This window comes from Monodon monoceros, unplaced genomic scaffold (assembly GCF_005190385.1).
Source record: "Monodon monoceros isolate NGI ecotype Baffin Bay Population unplaced genomic scaffold, NGI_Narwhal_1 Super_Scaffold_9, whole genome shotgun sequence".
Lineage (NCBI taxonomy): Eukaryota > Metazoa > Chordata > Mammalia > Artiodactyla > Monodontidae > Monodon > Monodon monoceros.
This window is the reverse complement of record NW_021703786.1, coordinates 17,122,419-17,132,890: the sequence shown is the minus strand read 5'-3', so window position 1 is coordinate 17,132,890 and position 10,472 is coordinate 17,122,419.

Genomic DNA, 10,472 nt, shown 5'->3' with positions numbered 1-10,472 from the left:
CACACACACACACACACACACACACACACACACACACACACACACACCCCTCTACAGTACCGTGGCGGCAACTGACCTCATAACCACATGGAGGCAGCAGAGAGTCAAGAATGCAAACAGGCAGCCACCCCAAGAGGCTTGGAGAAGCTGGGTGGTCTTTCCTGCCCCACCCACACCCCCCTCAACCCTAACCCATTAAGACCCCCAAGAATCTGGAATTGTTTGTCTAGCAGACCTGGGGTCCTAAGGAAACCAAACTATGAGAGTAGAAGATAAGACTCAGAAAAGAAGCCCATTTTTGCTCCATGAGGGACCAGTGCCTGCCCCCGCCCAGCTGGGGGCCCTGCCAGAGAATCATTATCTTTGGCCAAAGTTGGGCCTGAAGGGTTATTATTTCAACCCAGAAAACCAAACCGGACTGAAGCGGCCCTGGGCTGGCGGGACTGGCTGAGACCAGCCCCCCCCGGCCTGTGGTCAGGCACTGCCCCACCCTGGAGACTACAGAATCCAGACAAGGTTCTCAAGGTCACAGTGCCCACGTTCTCAAGGTGACAGCCTGGGAGCTGGCAGAGAGCACCGCCCCCCCCCATATATCTATGGGGCCCTTGTAGCTCCCATCATGGAAAATAAAGTGTCTGTCTTTGCACAAGAGTTGGTCCTATGGTATTCAGGGCTATCCCGTCAGAGATGGAAACCTGAACAGAAAAGGGGACCTGGCTGGGCAGGTGGCAGCTGTGTCTGAGAGAAGACCACGTGTGCCACACCCCTCCCACACCCCTGGCATGGCAGGATAGTCTCCACTGACCTCCACTTTATAGCCGTTGCTTAAATCATTCTGGGTACCCCACGTGTCCGACACACCCATTTTCCTTCTTCGCGACCCCTTTCCTGCCACTGTGCCAGGAAGACAGGAGGCCCGGGCTCTCCCGTGCATGCCAGGCCTGAGGTGAGCACGTGTGACAGCCCTGCCAGCTTCCAGCGTCTCACTCGGGCTCCCTGAGGGAGAGGAGAGGCTGGTGAAACATAGGCAACTCAAGAAAAGTCCAGAAGAATCCTTGAACCCAGATGAACCCCGAGCTACCAGCCCAGTCCTGGAGACCTGGGCAATGGCCCCATCATTCATCCTGGTTCTGCCTCCAGTCTTGGGGTAATGCCCCCCCAGACCTCTCCAGACCCGTTGCAATTAGGGAATCAAGGTGGACAGGCCATGGAAAGCCTCGCCAAGTGGTTCAGAAGGGGCTGCACCGATGTCCCTTTCCTACAGAGCCTTGGGAAGGGGAGAGGTGCTGCTTCTGTGCAGACTGAGCTGTGTGACCCAGTGGCAAGGGCTGCTCTGGAGGAAGTGAAGAGACCTTCCCAAGAGACCTTGAACCACCACTGAGAAGCCACTGCCGCCCCTCCCACTGCCCAAATGCAGTTCCAGAGGGGGCCCCTCTCAGCCCCCCACCCAGCCCCCTCCCTGGCCCTGGACAGAGTCCACGGGAGGTAATGACCTCTACTGCATTTACATAGCTCATCTTTACTCTAGGAAGATTTCATAGAGAACTTGACTTGACTTTTGCTGATGGGCGGAGCCGCCAGCCCAGCAAGGGCAGAAGGGAAGAAGGACCTCCACCAAGGCAGGAGCTGGGAAGGGAGGGGTCTTTGCACCCATGCAGGGGTTTCCTCTCCAGGCTTTGCAGTCCTGGGTCTTAAGCCTCTCTCCCCCGTACCCACAATGTCATGTCTCCCGACTTTCCACCCTGCCGCATCCCTTTCTCATCCTTCTCTCTACACATAAGTACACCATCCCCCCCTCCTCTCCCCCTCCCAGGGTCTCTCTCCTTCCTCACCCTTCTTCTTATCATACCTTCTCCACCCACCCACCCCCAAACCCATCCTCTCCCCCTTTACAGAAAAACCTTCTTACTCTTGTCCCATTTAATCCCCTCGCCCCTCTGCCCCCGGCGGCTGGACCCACAGCAAAGCCCAGCTGCTGCTGGAGTTGATGGGAATGGAGGACAGCAGCCCGCTGTGCCACCAACCATTTCTCAAAACCCAGATTCCCATGTCCTCTAACCCCTGCCTCCTCTCTGGCTACAGAGTGGACTCCCCAGAGAGCTGAGACACCCTCACCCCTACCCCATCTGACCAGCCAGCCCCCATACTCATCTCCCGCAGGTGGCTCACCTCTGCTTTCATCCTCAGGCCCTAACACCCTACCCCCACCCCCTACCCCTGGTCCTAACTCTCATGTTATCCAATAGGCTGAGAACTTGGAACAGGAGGGAAGGGCTGGGGGGCTAAAGGCCCCCAACCCAGAAGGCAGTACCTTGATTCATGCAGCAGTGTTTTCTGGCTGCATGCTTCATTCATGTGATCCAGGAAAATGGATGAATGTAACAGTGTTATAATGGAGGTTTGTAAGTGTCATACAGAGCTGGCAGGAAGGGTACAGAGAAGATGAGCTTTCCCCAGTTGGGGAGAAGGAGGGCAACGTTACCAAGGCAGTAACATTTGAGTCAGGTCTTCAAGGATAAATAGGAGTCTAACAGTAAAGACGGGGGGGGGGAACCCAACTTTTGCTAGGGGGCTCCTATATGCTAAGTGCAATGTGAAGCGCATTATATATGTTTAATCCCATTTTACAGATTAGAAAACTGAGGCTCAGAAGGTTAACTTTCCCACATTCACCCAGCTAGTAAATGGCAGAGCAAAAGAATTCCAAACTTGTGCCCATTCCACTGGCTCAGCACTCTCAAACAAGCAGACGGATGAATTTGTGCATGAAGCACATAGGTATGAAAAGATTCCCTGTTCAGTGTGGCTGAAGCATATGGTGCCCAAGGGAGTAGGTAAGAGAGGAAGCAAAGGAAAGAGGTAGGAGCTAGATCATTAAGAGCCTTGGGTGCTAAGCTGAGAATGTCCAAGGGATGAATACTTGGTGAATGAATGAATGAATGAATGAATGAATGAGGTTGGACTCAGGACCACTGTGTACAGCTGTGCAAGTTGCATGATGCAGAATTGTACACGGCAACATGCTTGGACTTTATCCGGTAGGTAATGGGGAGATAACAGAGGCTTTTTAGACAGGGAGTAAGTAACCAGATGTGGGGACAGGAGAAAGGATCTGAGGCCTGGGCTGGGAAGGAGTGTGATGGGAAAAGGAAGCTGTGAAGACTTGGAGTTCAGGCCAGGAAAGAGATAGCGGCTCTCATCCTGAGGCAGGCTGGGACAGAAGCCTACTTGATCTGGGCCTGGGGCCTGGGTTCTCTCCGAGCTTGAAAGGACTACATGGGAAAGAACAGGACTGGGGCTCCCCCTTCCCCCTGTATTAGTCTGCTCAGACTCTGCCGTAACAAAATATCACAGACTGGGTGGTTTAAACAACAGACACTTATCCTCTCACACTTCTGGAGCCTGGAGGTGTAAGATCAGGGTGCCAGCATGGTTGGGTTCTGGTGAGGATTCTCTTCTTGGCTTGCAGAGGGCCACCTTCTAGCTGTGTGCACATATGGCCTTTCCTCAGTGCATTTTCCTCTTCTTACAAGGCTACCAATCCTATCCAATTAGGACCCCACCCTTATGGCCTCAGTTAACCTCCTAAATTATCTCCTAAGAGTCCTATCTCCAAATACAGTCACATTGGGGTCAACCTGTGAATTTATGGGGACATGCTATCCAATAGGCTGAGAACTTGGAACAAGAGGGAAGGGCTGGGAGGCTAAAGGCCCCCAACCCAGAAGGCAGTACCTTGATTCATGCAGCAGTGTTTTCTGGCTGCATGCTTCATTCATGTGATCCAGGAAAATGGATGAATGTAACAGTGTTATAATGGAGGTTTGTAAGTGTCAAATCAATCCATAGCGCCCCTCCATACAGGACCCTGCCCCAGCCATGTTCCCCACCCCCATAATCCCCCCAGTCCCGGCCAGGCTGGGGCTCTCAGCCCCAGCAAAGCAGACCCTCTTCTTCTTGAGTCTGTGCCCTTGGAGCCAGCCAGGGACTCGTTTTGTAACTCTCTGCTTCCTGGAAGGTGTCTCAGCCTTCACCCCTTCCCAGTCAAATCTTGCCGGGGGGGCTTCCCCGGTGGCGCAGTGGTTGAGAGTCCGCCTGCCGATGCAGGGGACACGGGTTCGTGCCCCGGTCCGGGAAGATCCCACATGCTGCGGAGCGGCTGGGCCCGTGAGCCATGGCCGCTGGGCCTGCGCGTCCGGAGCCTGTGCTCCGCAACAGGAGAGGCCACAACAGTGAGAGGCCCACGTACCGCAAAAAAAAAAAAAAATCTTGCCGGGGAGCCAAGTGGAGCTTGGCTTGGAGCAGGCCTAGGGGGGCAGGAAGACAAACCAGGAAGAGGGAACCAGAAAGAGAGAATAAGGAGGGGGAGGAAAGGGACAATGAGTCTCGCTCACTCATTCACCTGCGTCACCAAATACCACGCTGAGTGCCCACGTGAGCAATGCAGAATTAGGTGACCCCCGGTTGGCTAGGAGGTCGGGAGAGGCCTGCACATGACCCAGGAGAGAGCTTCTCTCCTCCACAGCATTCGGGTTGGACACCCCGTGAATACCGAGATGGGATGTATCCTTTCCTTAGTTCACCCCACTCCCCTGCGCACGCACACACGCAACTTCTCTCTTATGCATCAAGAACTAGAAGCCTGGTGGTCAGACAGATCTGGGTGGCAGGTCCCCTCTGCCATTGATTAGTTGCATGATTTAGGGCAAGCCACTTCCCTGGGCATTAAGCCTCAGTTTCCTCGACTGTAATATCCGCCTCAAAAAATTAGAGACACACTGGGCGTGAACACACTTTGTAGCCTGTGGAGTACCAGTGTTCATTCTGAGAAGGCTAGCACTCCTATCGACCTCTCATTGGGCACCTAATATAATGCCACATACCAGGCTGCTGGAACAGGAGCTCGACGAAGAAAAAGACCCGCATGTTCACTGCTGGATCCCCAGCACCTAAAACAGTGCCTGGCGCACATCAGGCCTACAGTATTTGTTAGAAGCTTTGCTGTGTATTATCTCATTTAATCTTGATAGCAACACTATGTAGGTATCATTATTTACCCTCATTTGATGGATATGGAACTGTGGATTAGGAGATTAAGTCCATTTCCCAGGGTCCAACCATAATAATGGTAAAGTGTGATTTGAACCCAAGCGATTTGGACCCAAACCCATAGTGATTATGATAACGATGACATTTGGAACTTATTGAACCAGAGGTCATCAAGTCCAATCCCCTGCCTCCATCTACACCAGGATAGAGTTGTCTGCCCCTCCTTCTGGTGTCTCTGACAAGCCCCTCTTCTCCCACCAGCGATTAGGTCCCCATCCCACTCCAGCCGCTACACCAGGCTGCCCAGACTGTTACAAAAGTCACCTGTCCCTCTGTCTGCCTGAAAGGTGGCATATTTCCCTGTAATCTTCCACCCAGAATCTTCCATCAGGACCTCCTTCCTTCCTCCCAAATATTATAGCCCTTCCTAGCTTCCCCTTTCTGGAGCCTGAAGAGTCTCCCCTGCCCCCACTGGGAGACGGTGCCAAAAGACCACTGCCCTGAGTTCTAATCTGTATTCCACCAGCTCATTTATGCCTTCAGGCAAGCAAATCACAGACCCCATCTAGGCCTTTGTTTCCCATCTGTGTAATGGGTGAACTGGAGAAGAACTTGAAAGCTGCTCCCAGCCCCGGTCTTCTTAGGAAGGACCTTTCTCAGCCATTAGGCTGGAGCCATCCCTCTCCCTGACAACCCCCACCCACCCACCCACGCGCCGCCCTACACCCCCCTCTCCAGCCCAGGAGATGCCGCCCAGCTCTCTCCCGAGGCTTCCTGTGTGGTCTTCCCCACCACCCACCTCCCACCCTAGAACTTTGGGATCTGTCTCCTGGCAACCTCTGCTCTCCCCCACTCTGGGCCTGCCCTCTACTTTAGATTGTGCTGACCCTCTCCTCCCCTGCCAGGGCCCAGAGTCCCCTACAAGGCCACCATCTGCAGAGGACCCAACTGGAGGCTGGCCCTTCCCTAGCCTGCAAGGCCAGCTCCCCTCATACTAGCCCCAAGAAATTCCCCAAGCAGGGGTTTACAAGGTCTGTTTGCATTTTAAAGGCAACTTCCTGTGGTCCACCCCACCCCCGAAAAAGAAAACTTTTCAAAGCTTTTCAGGTCCATTTACATTTTAATATAAACCCATCTGGGCCTGTTGCCTGGGATTTAGGACTCACCAGCCCCTAAATCCGAAATCTCTTTGGGGGAAGGTTTTTATTTTTACCACTGCCCCTCCCTTGGTGCATGGGGCTGGGCCCACCCAGGGCTTTTGGAAGTCGGGGTGGTCACAGACCCTGGGAGCATGGTCCCTCACAAGGCCTGCAATCAGGCCAGGGTCACTGAGCAGTCACATGTCACTTTGAATGAGAAGCCTTGACCTGAAGCTGAGAAATGAAGTTGGGAAACAGCTCAGCCGAAGGCAACTGGACTTTTGTTTCTTATGATGTTTTTTTTCTTATGTTTTCTGGGGGAAAAAAGCCCTCTATTGTCTGACTAACCTTCCATGATGCTGGAAAATTGAATTTGTTTCCTGAGCAGTCTGGTCCAATTTCCCCTGGGTGGGGACGAGCCTGGCCTCCCCTTCCTGCTGCTTCAATTTGGAAGCTTCTGGCTCTACTCAGAGACCAGGACCCAGAAGGGAGGCAGGGACCCTGATCCCTGGACCTGCCAGGCCGTAGCACCCAGGATCCTCCCTGCGGTCCGTGCTCGGGAAGCTTTTTCTGGATCCTCAAGTTTCCTTGTCCTCTCTATCTTAGCAACCTGGGTTTGCTGGGCCACCACCTTAGCCTGTCCCCCACCCACCGTAGCTCTGTGGCCCCCAGCTCCCTACCTCTGTCTCTAGGCTCTCGGGGCAAGCCGATAGAGGTACAGCTGTAAAGCATTTGTGCTGGCCGCCAGGCTGGCGGGAGGGCCATCTGCAGCCGGGTAGCTGCCAGGCCTGCGATGACGGGAACCCTGGGCCTCAGCCCAGCCCCAGCCCTTCCACCCCAACCCCCAGGGCAGGAACTTGGCAGTCTACCAAGGCCAAGGAGTCCAAGGGTGAGAGAGGAATGGCCTCGGGGCACTCCTGGAGTTGGGGGACAGGCATAGTTAGCCCCTATTTGGCAACCTGCAGCTGAGCTGAGCTTCAGGAATGGGGCTCAGGCTCCCAGAGGAGGCGTCATAAATTCTAAGACTGCCCCCCTAAGCCTCAGTGAGAGACTTGCCCTCAGCTGGCCACCGTCCCACCATAATCCTCTGTGGGTAATAGAAAAGTTCCCAGGCCGCTAGCCTGGAGAGGAGAGAGAAGGAAAGTGGTCTCTCTCCCAGCCCTGATGAAAAGGACCCTCCTCACCTCCACTTCCCCTTAGCCCACGCCCCCTCTCCCCTCCCAGGGAAGGGCATTGAGTAAGTGGACTGCCGAGACAGGCCTCCAGCCACAGCGGACCCATCTGGTTCCAATCAGGAGAGCTGGTTCCCAGATTGTGGAGGGCACACGGGGGAGGGAGACCACAATCTCACAACCTCACTACCTCACTGTGCACCCCCAGCACCCCTCCCCACAGTGTGGCCCCCTTTCACCTCCCAGAGGGGCCTCACACAGAGCCACTGGAAGACTAGGTGAGGCAGGGAAACTTTAGGGGGCCTGGGCCTGCCTTTTCCTACCCAGTGGTCTAACCATACACCCCAGACCTCTGCCCTTAGTTAGACAACTAGACCACAGAGGAGAGAAGGGAAACTGCAGGAAAGAAGGGGCCTGGAGGGAGGAGAAAGTGCTGCAAACACAGAGCAAGGGAGCCCTAGAAACCACCAGGTCCCAGCTGGATTTTATTACAGATGGGAACCACAGGTCCTGAGAAGGAAGTCCAGTAGAACCACTTACTGGACTTGGCCCCAAGCCCTATTCAGGCATTCTGCCCACTGGCCCTCACAGGAACTCTATAGATAGGAATCACCATCCCCATTTGACAGATAGGAAAACTGAGGCTCGCAGGATTGAAAGGTCATACCTGCCCAACCTCACCCAAGTAGTTAAGTGACCAGGTCTGCCTGAGCCAAAGTCTGGGCACTAGGCTGCCCTCCACAAAGTCAAGTTTGCCTCAGCAGCCCAAGCCCCAGGAACCCATTTTGCTTTCCCTGCTGCCTCCAGACTTGGACGAGGGCCTGCTCTGGTTTCCCTCACCCACCCAGCCCCAACCTCTGTCTCCAGGCCCAGGGTGAAAGGATAAAACAGCCTCCCCGGTCATGGCTTGGCGCCAGGGTTCTCTCCTGGCTCCGGATGACACTGGCCCCTGGGCCTCAACTTACCCATGGATAAAATGGACCGAGTTGTCTGAAACTGGGTTGAACAATGATTCTGTGGTTCTCCAACCCTCCATTCCTGTCATCCTGAACAAACCTAGAGGCTTCCCCTTGGCTTGGGTGGTCTTTAGAAGGTTCTGACCCCAATTTCAGAATTTAGAGCCAGCAAGGGGGCCAAGACAAAGAGGGGACCCAGCCAGCTATGGAAGCCGCTAATCTCCATCTCTCCCTGAGGGGACTTCACTGCTGCCTCCACTGAAAGCAATTTGTCATGCCCTGAATTAAGTGATTCCAACAAGGGTTTAATTTCAGTTTAATGGCTCTGTTTTTATGTGTAATTAAATACCACTGCATGGCAAAAATATGTTGTTTGCACTTTAGAGACTGTGTAAGGGTCCAGGAAGCCAATCCCACCGGGTTTCCACTCCCAGGCTCCACCAGCCCCTCCCCTTGCCTGGCTGGAATTGTACAGGTCACGGAGAAGGGGGTTGGGGACCTGGGGAAGGGAAGGGGACAGTGAGGGGAGAGGTGGTCCTGGTGGCGCCTGCTCACTCATTAGGGTATGTTTCTAATTATCTACAGCACCCCCACTTCTACTCCCTGAACCCAAGCCTCCCCAACCTCTGGGGCCTCAGACATAGAGGGGACAGGTTACTCTACAGTTAGGATCTAATTAGGCACCACGCTGGCTGGCGCGGTGTCTGCTCCCCCGCGCATGCGCATGTGCGTGCCCCGAGGTCCGTTCCATTGCCCCTCCTCCACTCATTGCTCCCGTTAACTCCCTCCTCCCCCTTGAATATATTTCCTCCTCATTGACCCTCTCCCCAGACTCACAAAGCGCCCCCTTCCTCCCCTCTTCCCTAGGACAGCCCAGCATCCCAGCTGCCAGTGCCTCCCAGCTCCATCCAACCATATCATCTTGACTTTCTCTTTCGAGGTCAGAGGTGACATTGCCATAGGGGTCTGGAATGCAGGGGGAGTTTCTCTGACTGGGAATATTTCAGGGTCATTTACCACACAGCCAGATCCCCCCAGAAAGGGGGACCCCTGAGCAGGAGCCCCAAGTCCTGCATGCCTCATAACATTCCTGGAGTAACTTAGTGGTGGAATCTGGCCCAGAGGGCAAAGGGGTTAGAACAAGCAGCCTTTTCCTGGAAGGGGTTGAAGGAATGGCTGTGTCTGGAACCTCAGGTCCCGGATAGGAGAAGGGGCCAGGAGGCTTGGCCAGCTCTCCAGAGACTCCCCCACCTGAATCCAGTACTGGAATCAATCCAAGTCTCCATTTTTTTCTCTCTACTCCCACCTGGCCTTCTTGACAATGGAAAACCCAGCCTCCACCCCTCAGCCAGACATCAGGTCTTGATCTCCATTGGGGAGCCGGGAGATGGAAACCGAATGAATGCCTGATGCCAGTCAGCACCAATGGGCTAGGGGGTCCCCATCCCCCTGCTCCAAACCACAGTGGGAGGAATGACATTTCTTAGGGAGGCAGGACAGACCACTCAAGGACTTTGGTTTAAAGTTATTCTAGGGGACTTCCCTGGTGGTCCAGTGATTAAGACTTCCCTTCCAATGCAGGGGGGGCGGGTTTAATCCCTGCTTGGGGAGCTAGAATCCCGCATGCCTCAGGGCCAAAAACCCAAAGCATAAAACAGAAGCAATATTGTAACAAACTCAATAAAGACTTTAAAAAATGGTCCAAATCAAAAAAAACTTTAAAAATCTAATAAATTAAAAATTAAAGTTATTCTAGGTATGGTGGCCCCACCAGGACACAAGAGTTTGGTCCTTGCCTCCTCCTCCCTTCCACCTCTGCCAAGATGCTGATGCCCCTGTGGCAACTAGAGTGACTGTTCAAGCATATTTGGAAGCCACGGGAGGGCTGAGGTACAAACTAGACCAGCAATTCCTCTCTGGAGCCCAGTTCTCCCCACTGTGACACTACCCAGGGCAGTTCACTTCCTCTGGCCTGGCAGCGGTAGAGGGTGTCCACATTGACACGGAGTTGCTTTTATTTTGGCCCTGTCACATGGCCAAAATAAAAATGTGGCATCTTAGTTCCCCGACCAGGGATCGAACCCGCAACCCCTGCCACGGAAGTGCAGAGCCTTAACCTCTGGACCACCAGGGAAGTCCCCAGAGTTGCTTTTATT